The following is a 25,171-nucleotide window of genomic DNA, read 5'->3' on the forward strand; positions in this document are numbered from 1 at the left end:
ATACAAGTTTTCGCGCAGTTCTGAGAGAAAAAGTTTACACCTTTCTCTCGTCTACTCTTCGACGACTTGTAAAATCGATGCTCGTGAATCTTGCTAGTTTCGATCTAAAACGATGTATTCCGTTGTTTTGAGCCGGAATACAAGTTTTCGCGCAGTTCTGAGAGAAAAAGTTTACACCTTTCTCTCGTCTACTCTTCGACGACTTGTAAAATCAATGCTCGTGAATCTTGCTAGTTTCGATCTACAACGATGTATCTCGTTGTTTTGAGCTGGAATACAAGTTTTCGCGCAGTTCTGAGAGAAAAAGTTTACACCTTTCTCTCGTCAACTCTTCGACGACTTGTAAAATCGATGCTCGTGAATCTTGCTCGTTTCGATCTAAAACGATGTATCCCGTTGTTTTGAGCCGGAATACAAGTTTTCGTGCAGTTCTGAGAGAAAAAGTTTACACCTTTCTCTCGTCTACTCTTCGGCGACTTGTAAAATTGATGCTCGTGAATCTTGCTAGTTTCGATCTAAAACGATGCATTCCGTTGTTTTGAGCCGGAATACAAGTTTTCGCGCAGTTCTGATAGAAAAAGTTTACAATTTTCTCTCGTCTACTCGTCGACGACTTGTAAAATCGATGCTCGTGAATCTTGCTAGTTTCGATCTAAAACGATGTATCCCGTTGTTTTGAGCCGGAATACAAGTTTTCGCGCAGTTCTGAGAGAAAAAGTTTACACCTTTCTCTCGTCTACTCTTCGACGAGTTGTAAAATCGATGCTCGTGAATCTTGCTAGTTTCGATCTAAAACGATGTATTCCGTTGTTTTGAGCCGGAATACAAGTTTTCGCGCAGTTCTGAGAAAAAAAGTTTACACCTTTCTCTCGTCTACTCTTCGACGACTTGTAAAATCGATGCTCGTGAATCTTGCTAGTTTCGATCTAAAACGATGTATCCCGTTTTTTTGAGCCGGTATACAAGTACTCGCGCAGTTCTGGGAAAAAATTTACACCTTTCTCTCGTGTACTCATCGACGACTTGTAAAAGCGATGCTTGTGAATCTTGCTAGTTTCGATCTAAAACGATGTATCCCGTTGTTTTGAGCCGGAATACAAGTTTTCGTGCAGTTCTGAGAGAAAAAGTTTACACCTTTCTCTCGTCTACTCTTCGAGGACTTGTAAAATCGATGCTCGTGAATCTTGCTAGTTTCGATCTAAAACGATGAATCCTGTTGTTTTGAGCCGGAATACAAGTTTTCGCGCAGTTCTGAGAGAAAAAGTGTACACCTTTCTTTCGTCTACTATTCGACGACTTGTAAAATCAATGCTCGTGAATCTTGCTAGTTTCGATCTTAAACGATGTATCCCGTTGTTTTGAGCCGGAATACAAGTTTTCGTGCAGTTCTGAGAGAAAAAGTTTACACCTTTCTCTCGTCTACTCTTCGACGACTTGTAAAATCGATGCTCGTGAATCTTGCTAGTTTCGATCTAAAACGATGTATTCCGTTGTTTTGAGCCGGAATACAAGTTTTCGCGCAGTTCTGAGAGAAAAAGTTGACGCCTTTCTCTCGTATACTCTTCGAGGACTTGTAAAATCGATGCTCGTGAATCTTGCTAGTTTCGATCTAAAACGATGTAACCCGTTGTTCTGAGCCGGAATACAAGTTCTGACGCAGTTCTGATAGAAAACGTTTACACCTTTCTCTCGTGTACTCATCGACGACTTGTAAAAGCGATGCTTGTGAATCTTGCTAGTTTCGATCTAAAACAATGTATCCCGTTGTTTTGAGCCGGAATACAAGTTTTCGTGCAGTTCTGAGAGAAAAAGTTTACACCTTTCTCTCGTCTACTCTTCGAGGACTTGTAAAATCGATGCTCGTGAATCTTGCTAGTTTCAATCTAAAACGATGAATCCTGTTGTTTTGTGCCGGAATAAAAGTTTTCGCGCAGTTCTGAGAGAAAAAGTTTACACCTTTCTCTCGTCTACTCTTCGAGGACTTGTAAAATCGTTGCTCGTGAATCTTGCTAGTTTCGATCTGAAACAATGAATCCTGTTGTTTTGAGCCGTAATACAAGTTTTCGCGCAGTTCTGAGAGAAAAAGTTTACACCTTTCTCTCGTCTACTCTTCGACGACTTGTAAAATCGATGCTCGTGAATCTTGCTCGTTTCGATCTAAAACGATGTATCCCGTTGTTTTGAGCCGGAATACAAGTTTTCGTGCAGTTCTGAGAGAAAAAGTTTACACCTTTCTCTCGTCTACTCTTCGGCGACTTGTAAAATCGATGCTCGTGAATCTTGCTAGTTTCGATCTAAAACGATGCATTCCGTTGTTTTGAGCCGGAATGCAAGTTTTCGCGCAGTTCTGAGAGAAAAAGTTTACAATTTTCTCTCGTCTACTCGTCGACGACTTGTAAAATCGATGCTCGTGAATCTTGCTAGTTTCGATCTAAAACGATGTATCCCGTTGTTTTGAGCCGGAATACAAGTTTTCGCGCAGTTCTGAGAGAAAAAGTTTACACCTTTCTCTCGTCTACTCTTCGACGACTTGTAATATCGATGCTCGTGAATCTTGCTAGTTTCGATCTAAAACGATGTATTCCGTTGTTTTGAGCCGGAATACAAGTTTTCGCGCAGTTCTGAGAGAAAAAGTTTACACCTTTCTCTCGTCTACTCTTCGACGACTTGTAAAATCGATGCTCGTGAATCTTGCTAGTTTCTATCTAAAACGATGTGTCCCGTTTTTTTGAGCCGGAATACAAGTTTTCGTGCAGTTCTGAGAGAAAAAGTTTACACCTTTCCCTCGTCTACTCTTCGAGGACTTGTAAAATCGATGCTCGTGAATCTTGCTCGTTTCGATCTAAACCGATGTATCCCGTTGTTTTGAGCCGGAATACAAGTTTTCGTGCAGTTCTGACTTGTAAAATCGATGCTCGTGAATCTTGCTAGTTTCGATCTAAAACGATGCATTCCGTTGTTTTGAGCCGGAATACAAGTTTTCGCGCAGTTCTGAGAGAAAAAGTTTACAATTTTTTCTCGTCTACTCGTCGACGACTTGTAAAATCGATGCTCGTGAATCTTGCTAGTTTCGATCTAAAATGATGTATCCCGTTGTTTTGAGCCGGAATACAAGTTTTCGCGCAGTTCTGAGAGAAAAAGTTTACACCTTTCTCTCGTCTACTCTTCGACGACTTGTAATATCGATGCGTGAATCTTGCTAGTTTCGATCTAAAACAATGTATTCCGTTGTTTTGAGCCGGAATACAAGTTTTCGCGCAGTTCTGAGAGAAAAAGTTTACACCTTTCTCTCGTCTACTCTTCGACGACTTGTAAAATCGATGCTCGTGAATCTTGCTAGTTTCGATCTAAAACGATGTATCCCGTTTTTTTGAGCCGGAATACAAGTTTTCGTGCAGTTCTGAGAGAAAAAGTTTACACCTTTCTCTCGTCTACTCTTCGAGGACTTGTGAAATCGATGCTCGTGAATCTTGCTCGTTTCGATCTAAAACGATGTATCCCGTTGTTTTGAGCCGGAATACAAGTTTTCTTGCAGTTCTGAGAGAAAAAGTTTACACCTTTCTCTCGTCTACTCTTCGACGACTTGTAAAATCGATGCTCGTGAATCTTGCTAGTTTCGATTTAAAACGATGCATTCCGTTGTTTTGAGCCGGAATACAAGTTTTCGCGCAGTTCTGAGAGAAAAAGTTTACAATTTTCTCTCGTCTACTCGTCGACGACTTGTAAAATCGATGCTCGTGAATCCTGCTAGTTTCGATCTAAAACGATGTATTCCGTTGTTTTGAGCCGGAATACAAGTTTTCGCGCAGTTCTGAGAGAAAAAGTTTACACCTTTCTCTCGTCTACTCTTCGACGACTTGTAAAATCAATGCTCGTGAATCTTGCTAGTTTCGATCTACAACGATGTATCTCGTTGTTTTGAGCTGGAATACAAGTTTTCGCGCAGTTCTGAGAGAAAAAGTTTACACCTTTCTCTCGTCTACTCTTCGACGACTTGTAAAATCGATGCTCGTGAATCTTGCTCGTTTCGATCTAAAACGATGTATCCCGTTGTTTTGAGCCGGAATACAAGTTTTCGTGCAGTTCTGAGAGAAAAAGTTTACACCTTTCTCTCGTCTACTCTTCGGCGACTTGTAAAATTGATGCTCGTGAATCTTGCTAGTTTCGATCTAAAACGATGCATTCCGTTGTTTTGAGCCGGAATACAAGTTTTCGCGCAGTTCTGATAGAAAAAGCTTACAATTTTCTCTCGTCTACTCGTCGACGACTTGTAAAATCGATGCTCGTGAATCTTGCTAGTTTCGATCTAAAACGATGTATCCCGTTGTTTTGAGCCGGAATACAAGTTTTCGCGCAGTTCTGAGAGAAAAAGTTTACACCTTTCTCTCGTCTACTCTTCGACGAGTTGTAAAATTGATGCTCGTGAATCTTGCTAGTTTCGATCTAAAACGATGTATTCCGTTGTTTTGAGCCGGAATACAAGTTTTCGCGCAGTTCTGAGAAAAAAAGTTTACACCTTTCTCTCGTCTACTCTTCGACGACTTGTAAAATCGATGCTCGTGAATCTTGCTAGTTTCGATCTAAAACGATGTATCCCGTTTTTTTGAGCCGGTATACAAGTACTCGCGCAGTTCTGGGAAAAAATTTACACCTTTCTCTCGTGTACTCATCGACGACTTGTAAAAGCGATGCTTGTGAATCTTGCTAGTTTCGATCTAAAACGATGTATCCCGTTGTTTTGAGCCGGAATACAAGTTTTCGTGCAGTTCTGAGAGAAAAAGTTTACACCTTTCTCTCGTCTACTCTTCGAGGACTTGTAAAATCGATGCTCGTGAATCTTGCTAGTTTCGATCTAAAACGATGAATCCTGTTGTTTTGAGCCGGAATACAAGTTTTCGCGCAGTTCTGAGAGAAAAAGTGTACACCTTTCTTTCGTCTACTCTTCGACGACTTGTAAAATCAATGCTCGTGAATCTTGCTAGTTTCGATCTTAAACGATGTATCCCGTTGTTTTGAGCCGGAATACAAGTTTTCGTGCAGTTCTGAGAGAAAAAGTTTACACATTTCTCTCGTCTACTCTTCGACGACTTGTAAAATCGATGCTCGTGAATCTTGCTAGTTTCGATCTAAAACGATGTATTCCGTTGTTTTGAGCCGGAATACAAGTTTTCGCGCAGTTCTGAGAAAAAGTTGACGCCTTTCTCTCGTATACTCTTCGAGGACTTGTAAAATCGATGCTCGTGAATCTTGCTAGTTTCGATCTAAAACGATGTAACCCGTTGTTCTGAGCCGGAATACAAGTTCTGACGCAGTTCTGATAGAAAACGTTTACACCTTTCTCTCGTGTACTCATCGACGACTTGTAAAAGCGATGCTTGTGAATCTTGCTAGTTTCGATCTAAAACAATGTATCCCGTTGTTTTGAGCCGGAATACAAGTTTTCGTGCAGTTCTGAGAGAAAAAGTTTACACCTTTCTCTCGTCTACTCTTCGAGGACTTGTAAAATCGATGCTCGTGAATCTTGCTAGTTTCAATCTAAAACGATGAATCCTGTTGTTTTGTGCCGGAATAAAAGTTTTCGCGCAGTTCTGAGAGAAAAAGTTTACACCTTTCTCTCGTCTACTCTTCGAGGACTTGTAAAATCGTTGCTCGTGAATCTTGCTAGTTTCGATCTGAAACGATGAATCCTGTTGTTTTGAGCCGTAATACAAGTTTTCGCGCAGTTCTGAGAGAAAAAGTTTACACCTTTCTCTCGTCTACTCTTCGACGACTTGTAAAATCGATGCTCGTGAATCTTGCTCGTTTCGATCTAAAACGATGTATCCCGTTGTTTTGAGCCGGAATACAAGTTTTCGTGCAGTTCTGAGAGAAAAAGTTTACACCTTTCTCTCGTCTACTCTTCGGCGACTTGTAAAATCGATGCTCGTGAATCTTGCTAGTTTCGATCTAAAACGATGCATTCCGTTGTTTTGAGCCGGAATGCAAGTTTTCGCGCAGTTCTGAGAGAAAAAGTTTACAATTTTCTCTCGTCTACTCGTCGACGACTTGTAAAATCGATGCTCGTGAATCTTGCTAGTTTTGATCTAAAACGATGTATCCCGTTGTTTTGAGCCGGAATACAAGTTTTCGCGCAGTTCTGAGAGAAAAAGTTTACACCTTTCTCTCGTCTACTCTTCGACGACTTGTAATATCGATGCTCGTGAATCTTGCTAGTTTCGATCTAAAACGATGTATTCCGTTGTTTTGAGCCGGAATACAAGTTTTCGCGCAGTTCTGAGAGAAAAAGTTTACACCTTTCTCTCGTCTACTCTTCGACGACTTGTAAAATCGATGCTCGTGAATCTTGCTAGTTTCGATCTAAAACGATGTGTCCCGTTTTTTTGAGCCGGAATACAAGTTTTCGTGCAGTTCTGAGAGAAAAAGTTTACACCTTTCCCTCGTCTACTCTTCGAGGACTTGTAAAATCGATGCTCGTGAATCTTGCTCGTTTCGATCTAAACCGATGTATCCCGTTGTTTTGAGCCGGAATACAAGTTTTCGTGCAGTTCTGAGAGAAAAAGTTTACACCTTTCTCTCGTCTACTCTTCGACGACTTGTAAAATCGATGCTCGTGAATCTTGCTAGTTTCGATCTAAAACGATGAATCCTGTTGTTTTGAGCCGGAATGCAAGTTTTCGCGCAGTTCTGAGAGAAAAAGTTTACACCTTTCTCTCGTCTACTCTTCGACGACTTGTAAAATCGATGCTCGTGAATCTTGCTCGTTTCGATCTAAAACGATGTATCCCGTTGTTTTGAGCCGGAATACAAGTTTTCGTGCAGTTCTGAGAGGAAAAGTTTACACCTTTCTCTCGTCTACTCTTCGGCGACTTGTAAAATCGATGCTCGTGAATCTTGCTAGTTTCGATCTAAAACGATGCATTCCGTTGTTTTGAGCCGGAATACAAGTTTTCGCGCAGTTCTGAGAGAAAAAGTTTACAATTTTCTCTCGTCTACTCGTCGACGACTTGTAAAATCGATGCTCGTGAATCTTGCTAGTTTCGATCTAAAACGATGTATCCCGTTGTTTTGAGCCGGAATACAAGTTTTCGCGCAGTTCTGAGAGAAAAAGTTTACACCTTTCTCTCGTCTACTCTTCGACGACTTGTAATATCGATGCTCGTGAATCTTGCTAGTTTCGATCTAAAACGATGTATTCCGTTGTTTTGAGCCGGAATACAAGTTTTCGCGCAGTTCTGAGAGAAAAAGTTTACACCTTTCTCTCGTCTACTCTTCGACGACTTGTAAAATCAATGCTCGTGAATCTTGCTAGTTTCGATCTACAACGATGTATCTCGTTGTTTTGAGCTGGAATACAAGTTTTCGCGCAGTTCTGAGAGAAAAACTTTACACCTTTCTCTCGTCTACTCTTCGACGACTTGTAAAATCGATGCTCGTGAATCTTGCTAGTTTCGATCTAAAACGATGTATCCCGTTGTTTTGAGCCGGAATACAAGTTTTCGTGCAGTTCTGAGAGAAAAAGTTTACACCTTTCTCTCGTCTACTCTTCGACGACTTGTAAAATCGATGCTCGTGAATCTTGCTAGTTTCGATCTAAAACGATGTATTCCGTTGTTTTGAGCCGGAATACAAGTTTTCGCGCAGTTCTGAGAGAAGTTTACGCCTTTCTCTCGTCTACTCTTCGAGGACTTGTAAAATCGATGCTCGTGAATCTTGCTAGTTTCGACCTAAAACGATGTATCCCGTTGTTTTGAGCCGGAATACAAGTTTTCGCGCAGTTCTGAGAGAAAAAGTTTACACCTTTCTCTCGTCTACTCTTCGACGACTTGTAATATCGATGCTCGTGAATATTGCTAGTTTCGATCTAAAACGATGTATTCCGTTGTTTTGAGCCGGAATACAAGTTTTCGCGCAGTTCTGAGAGAAAAAGTTTACACCTTTCTCTCGTCTACTCTTCGACGACTTGTAAAATCGATGCTCGTGAATCTTGCTAGTTTCGATCTAAAACGATGAATCCCGTTGTTTTGAGCCGGAATACAAGTTTTCGCGCAGTTCTGAGAGAAAAAGTTTACACCTTTCTCTCGTCTACTTTTCGACTACTTGTAAAATCGATGCTCGTGAATCTTGCTAGTTTCGATCTAAAACGATGTATCCTGTTGTTTTGAGCCGGAATACAAGTTTTCGCGCAGTTCTGAGAGAAAAAGTTTACAATTTTCTCTCGTCTACTCGTCGACGACTTGTAAAATCGATGCTCGTGAATCTTCCTAGTTTCGATCTAAAACGATGTATTCCGTTGTTTTGAGCCGGAATACAAGTTTTCGCGCAGTTCTGAGAGAAAAAGTTTACACCTTTCTCTCGTCTACTCTTCGACGACTTGTAAAATCAATGCTCGTGAATCTTGCTAGTTTCGATCTACAACGATGTATCTCGTTGTTTTGAGCTGGAATACAAGTTTTCGCGCAGTTCTGAGAGAAAAAGTTTACACCTTTCTCTTGTCTACTCTTCGACGAGTTGTAAAATCGATGCTCGTGAATCTTGCTAGTTTCGATCTAAAACGATGTATCCCGTTTTTTTGAGCCGGTATACAAGTTCTCGCGCAGTTCTGAGAAAAAAGTTTACACCTTTCCCTCGTTTGCTCATCGACGACTTGTAAAAGCGATGCTTGTGAATCTTGCTAGTTTCGATCTAAAACGATGTATCCCGTTGTTTTGAGCCGGAATACAAGTTTTCGTGCAGTTCTGAGAGAAAAAGTTTACACCTTTCTCTCGTCTACTCTTCGAGGACTTGTAAAATCGATGCTCGTGAATCTTGCTAGTTTCGATCTAAAACGATGAATCCCGTTGTTTTGAGCCGGAATACAAGTTTTCGCGCAGTTCTGAGAGAAAAAGTTTACACCTTTCTCTCGTCTACTTTTCGACTACTTGTAAAATCGATGCTCGTGAATCTTGCTAGTTTCGATCTAAAACGATGTATCCTGTTGTTTTGAGCCGGAATACAAGTTTTCGTGCAGTTCTGAGAGAAAAAGTTTACACCTTTCTCTTGTCTACTCTTCGACGAGTTGTAAAATCGATGCTCGTGAATCTTGCTAGTTTCGATCTGAAACGATGTATCCCGTTTTTTTGAGCCGGTATACAAGTTCTCGCGCAGTTCTGAGAAAAAAGTTTACACCTTTCCCTCGTTTGCTCATCGACGACTTGTAAAAGCGATGCTTGTGAATCTTGCTAGTTTCGATCTAAAACGATGTATCCCGTTGTTTTGAGCCGGAATACAAGTTTTCGTGCAGTTCTGAGAGAAAAAGTTTACACCTTTCTCTCGTCTACTCTTCGAGGACTTGTAAAATCGATGCTCGTGAATCTTGCTAGTTTCGATCTAAAACGATGAATCCTGTTGTTTTGAGCCGGAATACAAGTTTTCGCGCAGTTCTGAGAGAAAAAGTTTACACCTTTCTCTCGTCTACTCTTCGACGACTTGTAAAATCAATGCTCGTGAATCTTGCTAGTTTCGATCTACAACGATGTATCTCGTTGTTTTGAGCTGGAATACAAGTTTTCGCGCAGTTCTGAGAGAAAAACTTTACACCTTTCTCTCGTCTACTCTTCGACGACTTGTAAAATCGATGCTCGTGAATCTTGCTAGTTTCGATCTAAAACGATGTATCCCGTTGTTTTGAGCCGGAATACAAGTTTTCGTGCAGTTCTGAGAGAAAAAGTTTACACCTTTCTCTCGTCTACTCTTCGACGACTTGTAAAATCGATGCTCGTGAATCTTGCTAGTTTCGATCTAAAACGATGTATTCCGTTGTTTTGAGCCGGAATACAAGTTTTCGCGCAGTTCTGAGAGAAGTTTACGCCTTTCTCTCGTCTACTCTTCGAGGACTTGTAAAATCGATGCTCGTGAATCTTGCTAGTTTCGACCTAAAACGATGTATCCCGTTGTTTTGAGCCGGAATACAAGTTTTCGCGCAGTTCTGAGAGAAAAAGTTTACACCTTTCTCTCGTCTACTCTTCGACGACTTGTAATATCGATGCTCGTGAATATTGCTAGTTTCGATCTAAAACGATGTATTCCGTTGTTTTGAGCCGGAATACAAGTTTTCGCGCAGTTCTGAGAGAAAAAGTTTACACCTTTCTCTCGTCTACTCTTCGACGACTTGTAAAATCGATGCTCGTGAATCTTGCTAGTTTCGATCTAAAACGATGAATCCCGTTGTTTTGAGCCGGAATACAAGTTTTCGCGCAGTTCTGAGAGAAAAAGTTTACACCTTTCTCTCGTCTACTTTTCGACTACTTGTAAAATCGATGCTCGTGAATCTTGCTAGTTTCGATCTAAAACGATGTATCCTGTTGTTTTGAGCCGGAATACAAGTTTTCGCGCAGTTCTGAGAGAAAAAGTTTACAATTTTCTCTCGTCTACTCGTCGACGACTTGTAAAATCGATGCTCGTGAATCTTCCTAGTTTCGATCTAAAACGATGTATTCCGTTGTTTTGAGCCGGAATACAAGTTTTCGCGCAGTTCTGAGAGAAAAAGTTTACACCTTTCTCTCGTCTACTCTTCGACGACTTGTAAAATCAATGCTCGTGAATCTTGCTAGTTTCGATCTACAACGATGTATCTCGTTGTTTTGAGCTGGAATACAAGTTTTCGCGCAGTTCTGAGAGAAAAAGTTTACACCTTTCTCTTGTCTACTCTTCGACGAGTTGTAAAATCGATGCTCGTGAATCTTGCTAGTTTCGATCTAAAACGATGTATCCCGTTTTTTTGAGCCGGTATACAAGTTCTCGCGCAGTTCTGAGAAAAAAGTTTACACCTTTCCCTCGTTTGCTCATCGACGACTTGTAAAAGCGATGCTTGTGAATCTTGCTAGTTTCGATCTAAAACGATGTATCCCGTTGTTTTGAGCCGGAATACAAGTTTTCGTGCAGTTCTGAGAGAAAAAGTTTACACCTTTCTCTCGTCTACTCTTCGAGGACTTGTAAAATCGATGCTCGTGAATCTTGCTAGTTTCGATCTAAAACGATGAATCCCGTTGTTTTGAGCCGGAATACAAGTTTTCGCGCAGTTCTGAGAGAAAAAGTTTACACCTTTCTCTCGTCTACTTTTCGACTACTTGTAAAATCGATGCTCGTGAATCTTGCTAGTTTCGATCTAAAACGATGTATCCTGTTGTTTTGAGCCGGAATACAAGTTTTCGTGCAGTTCTGAGAGAAAAAGTTTACACCTTTCTCTTGTCTACTCTTCGACGAGTTGTAAAATCGATGCTCGTGAATCTTGCTAGTTTCGATCTGAAACGATGTATCCCGTTTTTTTGAGCCGGTATACAAGTTCTCGCGCAGTTCTGAGAAAAAAGTTTACACCTTTCCCTCGTTTGCTCATCGACGACTTGTAAAAGCGATGCTTGTGAATCTTGCTAGTTTCGATCTAAAACGATGTATCCCGTTGTTTTGAGCCGGAATACAAGTTTTCGTGCAGTTCTGAGAGAAAAAGTTTACACCTTTCTCTCGTCTACTCTTCGAGGACTTGTAAAATCGATGCTCGTGAATCTTGCTAGTTTCGATCTAAAACGATGAATCCTGTTGTTTTGAGCCGGAATACAAGTTTTCGCGCAGTTCTGAGAGAAAAAGTTTACACCTTTCTCTCGTCTACTCTTCGACGACTTGCAAAATCGATGCTCGTGAATCTTGCTCGTTTCGATCTAAAACGATGTATCCCGTTGTTTTGAGCCGGAATAAAAGTTTTCGTGCAGTTCTGAGAGAAGAAGTTTACACCTTTCTCTCGTCTACTCTTCGGCGACTTGTAAAATCGATGCTCGTGAATCTTGCTAGTTTCGATCTAAAACGATGCATTCCGTTGTTTTGAGCCGGAATACAAGTTTTCGCGCAGTTCTGAGAGAAAAAGTTTACAATTTTCTCTCGTCTACTCGTCGACGACTTGTAAAATCGATGCTCGTAAATCTTGCTAGTTTCGATCTAAAACGATGTATCCCGTTGTTTTGAGCCGGAATACAAGTTTTCGCGCAGTTCTGAGAGAAAAAGTTTACACCTTTCTCTCGTCTACTCTTCGACGACTTGTAATATCGATGCTCGTGAATCTTGCTAGTTTCGATCTAAAACGATGTATTCCGTTGTTTTGAGCCGGAATACAAGTTTTCGCGCAGTTCTGAGAGAAAAAGTTTACACCTTTCTCTCGTCTACTCTTCGACGACTTGTAAAATCGATGCTCGTGAATCTTGCTCGTTTCGATCTAAAACGATGTATCCCGTTGTTTTGAGCCGGAATACAAGTTTTCTTGCAGTTCTGAGAGAAAAAGTTTACACCTTTCTCTCGTCTACTCTTCGACGACTTGTAAAATCGATGCTCGTGAATCTTGCTAGTTTCGATCTAAAACGATGCATTCCGTTGTTTTGAGCCGGAATACAAGTTTTCGCGCAGTTCTGGGAGAAAAAGTTTACAATTTTCTCTCGTCTACTCGTCGACGACTTGTAAAATCGATGCTCGTGAATCTTGCTAGTTTCGATCTAAAACGATGTATTCCGTTGTTTTGAGCCGGAATACAAGTTTTCGCGCAGTTCTGAGAGAAAAAGTTTACACCTTTCTCTCGTCTACTCTTCGACGACTTGTAAAATCAATGCTCGTGAATCTTGATAGTTTCGATCTACAACGATGTATCTCGTTGTTTTGAGCTGGAATACAAGTTTTCGTGCAGTTCTGAGAGAAAAAGTTTACACCTTTCTCTCGTCTACTCTTCGACGACTTGTAAAATCGATGCTCGTGAATCTTGCTAGTTTCGATCTAAAACGATGTATTCCGTTGTTTTGAGCCGGAATACAAGTTTTCGCGCAGTTCTGAGAGAAGTTTACGCCTTTCTCTCGTCTACTCTTCGAGGACTTGTAAAATCGATGCTCGTGAATCTTGCTAGTTTCGATCTAAAACGATGTATCCCGTTGTTTTGAGCCGGAATACAAGTTTTCGCGCAGTTCTGAGAGAAAAAGTTTACACCTTTCTCTCGTCTACTCTTCGACGACTTGTAATATCGATGCTCGTGAATCTTGCTAGTTTCGATCTAAAACGATGTATTCCGTTGTTTTGAGCCGGAATACAAGTTTTCGCGCAGTTCTGAGAGAAAAAGTTTACACCTTTCTCTCGTCTACTCTTCGACGACTTGTAAAATCGATGCTCGTGAATCTTGCTAGTTTCGATCTAAAACGATGAATCCCGTTGTTTTGAGCCGGAATACAAGTTTTCGCGCAGTTCTGAGAGAAGTTTACGCCTTTCTCTCGTCTACTCTTCGAGGACTTGTAAAATCGATGCTCGTGAATCTTGCTAGTTTCGATCTAAAACGATGTATCCCGTTGTTTTGAGCCGGAATACAAGTTTTCGCGCAGTTCTGAGAGAAAAAGTTTACACCTTTCTCTCGTCTACTCTTCGACGACTTGTAATATCGATGCTCGTGAATCTTGCTAGTTTCGATCTAAAACGATGTATTCCTTTGTTTTGAGCCGGAATACAAGTTTTCGCGCAGTTCTGAGAGAAAAAGTTTACACCTTTCTCTCGTCTACTCTTCGACGACTTGTAAAATCGATGCTCGTGAATCTTGCTAGTTTCGATCTAAAACGATGAATCCCGTTGTTTTGAGCCGGAATACAAGTTTTCGCGCAGTTCTGAGAGAAAAAGTTTACACCTTTCTCTCGTCTACTTTTCGACTACTTGTAAAATCGATGCTCGTGAATCTTGCTAGTTTCGATCTAAAACGATGTATCCTGTTGTTTTGAGCCGGAATACAAGTTTTCGTGCAGTTCTGAGAGAAAAAGTTTACACCTTTCTCTTGTCTACTCTTCGACGAGTTGTAAAATCGATGCTCGTGAATCTTGCTAGTTTCGATCTAAAACGATGTATTCCGTTGTTTTGAGCCGGAATACAAGTTTTCGCGCAGTTCTGAGAGAAAAAGTTTACAATTTTCTCTCGTCTACTCGTCGACGACTTGTAAAATCGATGCTCGTGAATCTTGCTAGTTTCGATCTAAAACGATGTATCCCGTTGTTTTGAGCCGGAATACAAGTTTTCGCGCAGTTCTGAGAGAAAAAGTTTACACCTTTCTCTCGTCTACTCTTCGACGACTTGTAATATCGATGCTCGTGAATCTTGCTAGTTTCGATCTAAAACGATGTATTCCGTTGTTTTGAGCCGGAATACAAGTTTTCGCGCAGTTCTGAGAGAAAAAGTTTACACCTTTCTCTCGTCTACTCTTCGACGACTTGTAAAATCAATGCTCGTGAATCTTGCTAGTTTCGATCTACAACGATGTATCTCGTTGTTTTGAGCTGGAATACAAGTTTTCGCGCAGTTCTGAGAGAAAAACTTTACACCTTTCTCTCGTCTACTCTTCGACGACTTGTAAAATCGATGCTCGTGAATCTTGCTAGTTTCGATCTAAAACGATGTATCCCGTTGTTTTGAGCCGGAATACAAGTTTTCGTGCAGTTCTGAGAGAAAAAGTTTACACCTTTCTCTCGTCTACTCTTCGACGACTTATAAAATCGATGCTCGTGAATCTTGCTAGTTTCGATCTAAAACGATGTATTCCGTTGTTTTGAGCCGGAATACAAGTTTTCGCGCAGTTCTGAGAGAAGTTTACGCCTTTCTCTCGTCTACTCTTCGAGGACTTGTAAAATCGATGCTCGTGAATCTTGCTAGTTTCGATCTAAAACGATGTATCCCGTTGTTTTGAGCCGGAATACAAGTTTTCGCACAGTTCTGAGAGAAAAAGTTTATACCTTTGTCTCGTCTACTCTTCGACGACTTGTAATATCGATGCTCATGAATCTTGCTAGTTTCGATCTAAAACGATGTATTCCGTTGTTTTGAGCCGGAATACAAGTTTTCGCGCAGTTCTGAGAGAAGTTTACGCCTTTCTCTCGTCTACTCTTCGAGGACTTGTAAAATCGATGCTCGTGAATCTTGCTAGTTTCGATCTAAAACGATGTATCCCGTTGTTTTGAGCCGGAATACAAGTTTTCGCACAGTTCTGAGAGAAAAAGTTTATACCTTTGTCTCGTCTACTCTTCGACGACTTGTAATATCGATGCTCGTGAATCTTGCTAGTTTCGATCTAAAACGATGTATTCCGTTGTTTTGAGCCGGAATACAAGTTTTCGCGCAGTTCTGAGAGAAAAAGTTTACACCTTTCTCTCGTCTACTCTTCGACGACTTGTAAAATCGATGCTCGTGAATCTTGCTAGTTTCGATCTAAAACGATCAATCCCGTTGTTTTGAGCCGGAATACAAGTTTTCGCGCAGTTCTGAGAGAAGTTTACGCCTTTCTCTCGTCTACTCTTCGAGGACTTGTAAAATCGATGCTCGTGAATCTTGCTAGTTTCGATCTAAAACGATGTATCCCGTTGTTTTGAGCCGGAATACAAGTTTTCGCACAGTTCTGAGAGAAAAAGTTTATACCTTTGTCTCGTCTACTCTTCGACGACTTGTAATATCGATGCTCATGAATCTTGCTAGTTTCGATCTAAAACGATGTATTCCGTTGTTTTGAGCCGGAATACAAGTTTTCGCGCAGTTCTGAGAGAAGTTTACGCCTTTCTCTCGTCTACTCTTCGAGGACTTGTAAAATCGATGCTCGTGAATCTTGCTAGTTTCGATCTAAAACGATGTATCCCGTTGTTTTGAGCCGGAATACAAGTTTTCGCACAGTTCTGAGAGAAAAAGTTTATACCTTTGTCTCGTCTACTCTTCGACGACTTGTAATATCGATGCTCGTGAATCTTGCTAGTTTCGATCTAAAACGATGTATTCCGTTGTTTTGAGCCGGAATACAAGTTTTCGCGCAGTTCTGAGAGAAAAAGTTTACACCTTTCTCTCGTCTACTCTTCGACGACTTGTAAAATCGATGCTCGTGAATCTTGCTAGTTTCGATCTAAAACGATCAATCCCGTTGTTTTGAGCCGGAATACAAGTTTTCGCGCAGTTCTGAGAGAAAAAGTTTACACCTTTCTATCGTCTACTTTTCGACTACTTGTAAAATCGATGCTCGTGAATCTTGCTAGTTTCGATCTAAAACGATGTATCCTGTTGTTTTGAGCCGGAATACAAGTTTTCGTGCAGTTCTGAGAGAAAAAGTTTACACCTTTCTCTTGTCTACTCTTCGACGAGTTGTAAAATCGATGCTCGTGAATCTTGCTAGTTTCGATCTAAAACGATGTATCCCGTTTTTTTGAGCCGGTATACAAGTTCTCGCGCAGTTCTGAGAAAAAAGTTTACACCTTTCCCTCGTTTGCTCATCGACGACTTGTAAAAGCGATGCTTGTGAATCTTGCTAGTTTCGATCTAAAACGATGTATCCCGTTGTTTTGAGCCGGAATACAAGTTTTCGTGCAGTTCTGAGAGAAAAAGTTTACACCTTTCTCTCGTCTACTCTTCGAGGACTTGTAAAATCGATGCTCGTGAATCTTGCTAGTTTCGATCTAAAACGATGAATCCTGTTGTTTTGAGCCGGAATACAAGTTTTCGCGCAGTTCTGAGAGAAAAAGTTTACACCTTTCTCTCGTCTACTCTTCGACGACTTGCAAAATCGATGCTCGTGAATCTTGCTCGTTTCGATCTAAAACGATGTATCCCGTTGTTTTGAGCCGGAATACAAGTTTTCGTGCAGTTCTGAGAGAAGAAGTTTACACCTTTCTCTCGTCTACTCTTCGACGACTTGTAATATCGATGCTCGTGAATCTTGCTAGTTTCGATCTAAAACGATGTATTGCGTTGTTTTGAGCCGGAATACAAGTTTTCGCGCAGTTCTGAGAGAAAAAGTTTACACCTTTCTCTCGTCTACTCTTCGACGACTTGTAAAATCGATGCTCGTGAATCTTGCTAGTTTCGATCTAAAACGATGAATCCCGTTGTTTTGAGCCGGAATACACGTTTTCGCGCAGTTCTGAGAGAAAAAGTTTACACCTTTCTCTCGTCTACTTTTCGACTACTTGTAAAATCGATGCTCGTGAATCTTGCTAGTTTCGATCTAAAACGATGTATCCTGTTGTTTTGAGCCGGAATACAAGTTTTCGTGCAGTTCTGAGAGAAAAAGTTTACACCTTTCTCTTGTCTACTCTTCGACGAGTTGTAAAATCGATGCTCGTGAATCTTGCTAGTTTCGATCTGAAACGATGTATCCCGTTTTTTTGAGCCGGAATACAAGTTTTCGTGCAGTTCTGAGAGAAAAAGTTTACACCTTTCTCTCGTCTACTCTTCGAGGACTTGTAAAATCGATGCTCGTGAATCTTGCTAGTTTCGATCTAAAACGATGAATCCTGTTGTTTTGAGCCGGAATACAAGTTTTCGCGCAGTTCTGAGAGAAAAAGTTTACACCTTTCTCTCGTCTACTCTTCGACGACTTGCAAAATCGATGCTCGTGAATCTTGCTCGTTTCGATCTAAAACGATGTATCCCGTTGTTTTGAGCCGGAATACAAGTTTTCGTGCAGTTCTGAGAGAAGAAGTTTACACCTTTCTCTCGTCTACTCTTCGGCGACTTGTAAAATCGATGCTCGTGAATCTTGCTAGTTTCGATCTAAAACGATGCATTCCGTTGTTTTGAGCCGGAATACAAGTTTTCGCGCAGTTCTGAGAGAAAAAGTTTACAATTTTCTCTCGTCTACTCTTCGACGACTTGCAAAATCGATGCTCGTGAATCTTGCTCGTTTAGATCTAAAACGATGTATCCCGTTGTTTTGAGCCGGAATACAAGTTTTCGCGCAGTTCTGAGAGAAAAAGTTTACACCTTTCTCTCGTCTACTCTTCGGCGACTTGTAAAATCGATGCTCGTGAATCTTGCTAGTTTCGATCTAAAACGATGTATTTCGTTTTTTTTGAGCCGGAATACAAGTTTTCGTGCAGTTCTGAGAGAAAAAGTTTACACCTTTCTCTCGTCTACTCTTCGGCGACTTGTAAAATCGATGCTCGTGAATCTTGCTAGTTTCGATCTAAAACGATGTATTTCGTTTTTTTTGAGCCGGAATACAAGTTTTCGTGCAGTTCTGAGAGAAAAAGTTTACACCTTTCTCTCGTCTACTCTTCGAGGACTTGTAAAATCGATGCTCGTGAATCTTGCTAGTTTCGATCTAAAACGATGCATTCCGTTGTTTTGAGCCGGAATACAAGTTTTCGCGCAGTTCTGAGAGAAAAAGTTTACAATTTTCTCTCGTCTACTCGTCGACGACTTGTAAAATCGATGCTCGTGAATCTTGCTAGTTTCGATCTAAAACGATGTATTCCGTTGTTTTCAGCCGGAATACAAGTTTTCGCGCAGTTCTGAGAGAAAAAGTTTACACCTTTCTCTCGTCTACTCTTCGAGGACTTGTAAAATCGATGCTCGTGAATCTTGCTAGTTTCGATCTAAAACGATGAATCCTGTTGTTTTGAGCCGGAATACAAGTTTTCGCGCAGTTCTGAGAAAAAAAGTTTACACCTTTCTCTCGTCTACTCTTCGACGACTTGTAAAATCGATGCTCGTGAATCTTGCTAGTTTCGATCTAAAACGATGTATCCCGTTTTTTTGAGCCGGAATACAAGTTTTCGTGCAGTTCTGAGAGAAAAAGTTTACACCTTTCTCTCGTCTACTCTTCGAGGACTTGTAAAATCGATGCTCGTGAATCTTGCTCGTTTCGATCTAAAACGATGTATCCCGTTGTTTTGAGCCGGAATACAAGTTTTCGTGCAGTTCTGAGAGAAAAAGTTTACACCTTTCTCTCGTCTACTCTTTGACGACTTGTAAAATCGATGCTCGTGAATCTTGCTAGTTTCGATCTAAAACGATGCATTCCGTTGTTTTGAGCCGGAATACAAGTTTTCGCGCAGTTCTGAGAGAAAAAGTTTACAATTTTCTCTCGTCTACTCGTCGACGACTTGTAAAATCGATGCTCGTGAATCTTGGTAGTTTCGATCTAAAACGATGTATTCCGTTGTTTTGAGCCGGAATACAAGTTTTCGTGCAGTTCTGAGAGAAAAAGTTTACACCTTTCTCTCGTCTACTCTTCGACGACTTGTAAAATCAATGCTCGTGAATCTTGCTAGTTTCGATCTACAACGATGTATCTCGTTGTTTTGAGCTGGAATACAAGTTTTCGCGCAGTTCTGAGAGAAAAAGTTTACACCTTTCTCTCGTCTACTCTTCGACGACTTGTAAAATCGATGCTCGTGAATCTTGCTAGTTTCGATCTAAAACGATGTATCCCGTTGTTTTGAGCCGGATTACAAGTTTTGTGCAGTTCTGAGAGAAAAAGTTTACACCTTTCTCTCTACTCTTCGACGACTTGTAAAATCGATGCTCGTGAATCTTGCTAGTTTCGATCTAAAACGATGTATTCCGTTGTTTTGAGCCGGAATACAAGTTTTCGCGCAGTTCTGAGAGAAAAAGTTTACAATTTTCTCTCGTCTACTCGTCGACGATTTGTAAAATCGATGCTCGCGAATCTTACTAGTTTCGATCTAAAACGATGTATACCGTTGTTTTGAGCCGGAATACAAGTTTTCGTGCAGTTCTGAGAGAAAAAGTGTACACCTTTCTCTCGACTACTCTTCAAAGACTTGTAAAATCGATGCTCGTGAATCTTGCTAGTTTCGATCTAAAACGATGAATCCTGTTGTTTTGAGCCGGAATACAAGTTTCCGCGCAGTACTGAGAGAAAAAGTTTACACCTTTCTCTCGTCTACTCTTCGGCGACTTGTAAAATCGATGCTCGTGAATCTTGCTAGTTTCGATCTAAAACGATGTATTTCGTTTTTTTTGAGCCGGAATACAAGTTTTCGTGCAGTTCTGAGAGAAAAAGTTTACACCTTTCTCTCGTCTACTCTTCGAGGACTTGTAAAATCGATGCTCGTGAATCTTGCTAGTTTCGATCTAAAACGATGCATTCCGTTGTTTTGAGCCGGAATACAAGTTTTCGCGCAGTTCTGAGAGAAAAAGTTTACAATTTTCTCTCATCTACTCGTCGACGACTTGTAAAATCGATGCTCGTGAATCTTGCTAGTTTCGATCTAAAACGATGTATTCCGTTGTTTTCAGCCGGAATACAAGTTTTCGCGCAGTTCTGAGAGAAAAAGTTTACACCTTTCTCTCGTCTACTCTTCGAGGACTTGTAAAATCGATGCTCGTGAATCTTGCTAGTTTCGATCTAAAACGATGAATCCTGTTGTTTTGAGCCGGAATACAAGTTTTCGCGCAGTTCTGAGAGAAAAAGTTTACACCTTTCTCTCGTCTACTCTTCGGCGACTTGTAAAATCGATGCTCGTGAATCTTGCTAGTTTCGATCTAAAACGATGTATTTCGTTTTTTTTGAGCCGGAATACAAGTTTTCGTGCAGTTCTGAGAGAAAAAGTTTACACCTTTCTCTCGTCTACTCTTCGGCGACTTGTAAAATCGATGCTCGTGAATCTTGCTAGTTTCGATCTAAAACGATGTATTTCGTTTTTTTTGAGCCGGAATACAAGTTTTCGTGCAGTTCTGAGAGAAAAAGTTTACACCTTTCTCTCGTCTACTCTTCGAGGACTTGTAAAATCGATGCTCGTGAATCTTGCTAGTTTCGATCTAAAACGATGCATTCCGTTGTTTTGAGCCGGAATACAAGTTTTCGCGCAGTTCTGAGAGAAAAAGTTTACAATTTTCTCTCGTCTACTCGTCGACGACTTGTAAAATCGATGCTCGTGAATCTTGCTAGTTTCGATCTAAAACGATGTATTCCGTTGTTTTCAGCCGGAATACAAGTTTTCGCGCAGTTCTGAGAGAAAAAGTTTACACCTTTCTCTCGTCTACTCTTCGAGGACTTGTAAAATCGATGCTCGTGAATCTTGCTAGTTTCGATCTAAAACGATGAATCCTGTTGTTTTGAGCCGGAATACAAGTTTTCGCGCAGTTCTGAGAAAAAAAGTTTACACCTTTCTCTCGTCTACTCTTCGACGACTTGTAAAATCGATGCTCGTGAATCTTGCTAGTTTCGATCTAAAACGATGTATCCCGTTTTTTTGAGCCGGAATACAAGTTTTCGTGCAGTTCTGAGAGAAAAAGTTTACACCTTTCTCTCGTCTACTCTTCGAGGACTTGTAAAATCGATGCTCGTGAATCTTGCTCGTTTCGATCTAAAACGATGTATCCCGTTGTTTTGAGCCGGAATACAAGTTTTCGTGCAGTTCTGAGAGAAAAAGTTTACACCTTTCTCTCGTCTACTCTTTGACGACTTGTAAAATCGATGCTCGTGAATCTTGCTAGTTTCGATCTAAAACGATGCATTCCGTTGTTTTGAGCCGGAATACAAGTTTTCGCGCAGTTCTGAGAGAAAAAGTTTACAATTTTCTCTCGTCTACTCGTCGACGACTTGTAAAATCGATGCTCGTGAATCTTGGTAGTTTCGATCTAAAACGATGTATTCCGTTGTTTTGAGCCGGAATACAAGTTTTCGTGCAGTTCTGAGAGAAAAAGTTTACACCTTTCTCTCGTCTACTCTTCGACGACTTGTAAAATCAATGCTCGTGAATCTTGCTAGTTTCGATCTACAACGATGTATCTCGTTGTTTTGAGCTGGAATACAAGTTTTCGCGCAGTTCTGAGAGAAAAAGTTTACACCTTTCTCTCGTCTACTCTTCGACGACTTGTAAAATCGATGCTCGTGAATCTTGCTAGTTTCGATCTAAAACGATGTATCCCGTTGTTTTGAGCCGGATTACAAGTTTTGTGCAGTTCTGAGAGAAAAAGTTTACACCTTTCTCTCTACTCTTCGACGACTTGTAAAATCGATGCTCGTGAATCTTGCTAGTTTCGATCTAAAACGATGTATTCCGTTGTTTTGAGCCGGAATACAAGTTTTCGCGCAGTTCTGAGAGAAAAAGTTTACAATTTTCTCTCGTCTACTCGTCGACGATTTGTAAAATCGATGCTCGCGAATCTTACTAGTTTCGATCTAAAACGATGTATACCGTTGTTTTGAGCCGGAATACAAGTTTTCGTGCAGTTCTGAGAGAAAAAGTGTACACCTTTCTCTCGACTACTCTTCAAAGACTTGTAAAATCGATGCTCGTGAATCTTGCTAGTTTCGATCTAAAACGATGAATCCTGTTGTTTTGAGCCGGAATACAAGTTTCCGCGCAGTACTGAGAGAAAAAGTTTACACCTTTCTCTCGTCTACTTTTCGGCGACTTGTAAAATCGATGCTCGTGAATCTTGCTAGTTTCGATCTAAAACGATGTATTTCGTTTTTTTTGAGCCGGAATACAAGTTTTCGTGCAGTTCTGAGAGAAAAAGTTTACACCTTTCTCTCGTCTACTCTTCGAGGACTTGTAAAATCGATGCTCGTGAATCTTGCTAGTTTCGATCTAAAACGATGCATTCCGTTGTTTTGAGCCGGAATACAAGTTTTCGCGCAGTTCTGAGAGAAAAAGTTTACAATTTTCTCTCGTCTACTCGTCGACGACTTGTAAAATCGATGCTCGTGAATCTTGCTAGTTTCGATCTAAAACGATGTATTCCGTTGTTTTCAGCCGGAATACAAGTTTTCGCGCAGTTCTGAGAGAAAAAGTTTACACCTTTCTCTCGTCTACTCTTCGAGGACTTGTAAAATCGATGCTCGTGAATCTTGCTAGTTTCGATCTAAAACGATGAATCCTGTTGTTTTGAGCCGGAATACAAGTTTTCGCGCAGTTCTGAGAAAAAAAGTTTACACCTTTCTCTCGTCTACTCTTCGACGACTTGTAAAATCGATGCTCGTGAATCTTGCTAGTTTCGATCTAAAACGATGTATCCCGTTTTTTTGAGCCGGAATACAAGTTTTCGTGCAGTTCTGAGAGAAAAAGTTTACACCTTTCTCTCGTCTACTCTTCGAGGACTTGTAAAATCGATGCTCGTGAATCTTGCTCGTTTCGATCTAAAACGATGTATCCCGTTGTTTTGAGCCGGAATACAAGTTTTCGTGCAGTTCTGAGAGAAAAAGTTTACACCTTTCTCTCGTCTACTCTTTGACGACTTGTAAAATCGATGCTCGTGAATCTTGCTAGTTTCGATCTAAAACGATGCATTCCGTTGTTTTGAGCCGGAATACAAGTTTTCGCGCAGTTCTGAGAGAAAAAGTTTACAATTTTCTCTCGTCTACTCGTCGACGACTTGTAAAATCGATGCTCGTGAATCTTGGTAGTTTCGATCTAAAACGATGTATTCCGTTGTTTTGAGCCGGAATACAAGTTTTCGTGCAGTTCTGAGAGAAAAAGTTTACACCTTTCTCTCGTCTACTCTTCGACGACTTGTAAAATCAATGCTCGTGAATCTTGCTAGTTTCGATCTACAACGATGTATCTCGTTGTTTTGAGCTGGAATACAAGTTTTCGCGCAGTTCTGAGAGAAAAAGTTTACACCTTTCTCTCGTCTACTCTTCGACGACTTGTAAAATCGATGCTCGTGAATCTTGCTAGTTTCGATCTAAAACGATGTATCCCGTTGTTTTGAGCCGGATTACAAGTTTTGTGCAGTTCTGAGAGAAAAAAGTTTACACCTTTCTCTCTACTCTTCGACGACTTGTAAAATCGATGCTCGTGAATCTTGCTAGTTTCGATCGAAAACGATGTATTCCGTTGTTTTGAGCCGGAATACAAGTTTTCGCGCAGTTCTGAGAGAAAAAGTTTACAATTTTCTCTCGTCTACTCGTCGACGATTTGTAAAATCGATGCTCGCGAATCTTACTAGTTTCGATCTAAAACGATGTATACCGTTGTTTTGAGCCGGAATACAAGTTTTCGTGCAGTTCTGAGAGAAAAAGTGTACACCTTTCTCTCGACTACTCTTCAAAGACTTGTAAAATCGATGCTCGTGAATCTTGCTAGTTTCGATCTAAAACGATGAATCCTGTTGTTTTGAGCCGGAATACAAGTTTCCGCGCAGTACTGAGAGAAAAAGTTTACACCTTTCTCTCGTCTACTCTTCGACGACTTTTAAAATCGATGCTCGTGAATCTTGCTAGTTTCGATCTAAAACGATGTATCCTGTTTTTTTGACCCGGAATACAAGTTTTCGTGCAGTTCTGAGAGAAAAAGTTTACACCTTTCTCTCGTCTACTCTTCGAGGACTTGTAAAATCGATGCTCGTGAATCTTGCTCGTTTCGATCTAAAACGATGTATCCCGTTGTTTTGAGCCGGAATACAAGTTTTCGTGCAGTTCTGAGAGAAAAAGTTTACACCTTTCTCTCGTGCACTCTTTGACGACTTGTAAAATCGATGCTCGTGAATCTTGCTAGTTTCGATCTAAAACGATGCATTCCGTTGTTTTGAGCCGGAATACAAGTTTTCGCGCAGTTCTGAGAGAAAAAGTTTACAATTTTCTCTCGTCTACTCGTCGACGACTTGTAAAATCGATGCTCGTGAATCTTGCTAGTTTCGATCTAAAACGATGTATTCCGTTGTTTTGAGCCGGAATACAAGTTTTCGCGCAGTTCTGAGAGAAAAAGTTTACACCTTTCTCTCGTCTACTCTTCGACGACTTGTAAAATCAATGCTCGTGAATCTTGCTAGTTTCGATCTACAACGATGTATCTCGTTGTTTTGAGCTGGAATACAAGTTTTCGCGCAGTTCTGAGAGAAAAAGTTTACACCTTTCTCTCGTCTACTCTTCGACGACTTGTAAAATCGATGCTCGTGAATCTTGCTAGTTTCGATCTAAAACGATGTATCCCGTTGTTTTGAGCCGGATTACAAGTTTTGTGCAGTTCTGAGAGAAAAAGTTTACACCTTTCTCTCTACTCTTCGACGACTTGTAAAATCGATGCTCGTGAATCTTGCTAGTTTCGATCTAAAACGATGTATTCCGTTGTTTTGAGCCGGAATACAAGTTTTCGCGCAGTTCTGAGAGAAAAAGTTTACAATTTTCTCTCGTCTACTCGTCGACGATTTGTGAAATCGATGCTCGCGAATCTTACTAGTTTCGATCTAAAACGATGTATACCGTTGTTTTGAGCCGGAATACAAGTTTTCGTGCAGTTCTGAGAGAAAAAGTGTACACCTTTCTCTCGACTACTCTTCAAAGACTTGTAAAATCGATGCTCGTGAATCTTGCTAGTTTCGATCTAAAACGATGAATCCTGTTGTTTTGAGCCGGAATACAAGTTTCCGCGCAGTACTGAGAGAAAAAGTTTACACCTTTCTCTCG

Source organism: Amblyomma americanum, chromosome 8 (genome assembly GCF_052857255.1).
Source record: "Amblyomma americanum isolate KBUSLIRL-KWMA chromosome 8, ASM5285725v1, whole genome shotgun sequence".
In the NCBI taxonomy this organism is placed as follows: domain Eukaryota; kingdom Metazoa; phylum Arthropoda; class Arachnida; order Ixodida; family Ixodidae; genus Amblyomma; species Amblyomma americanum.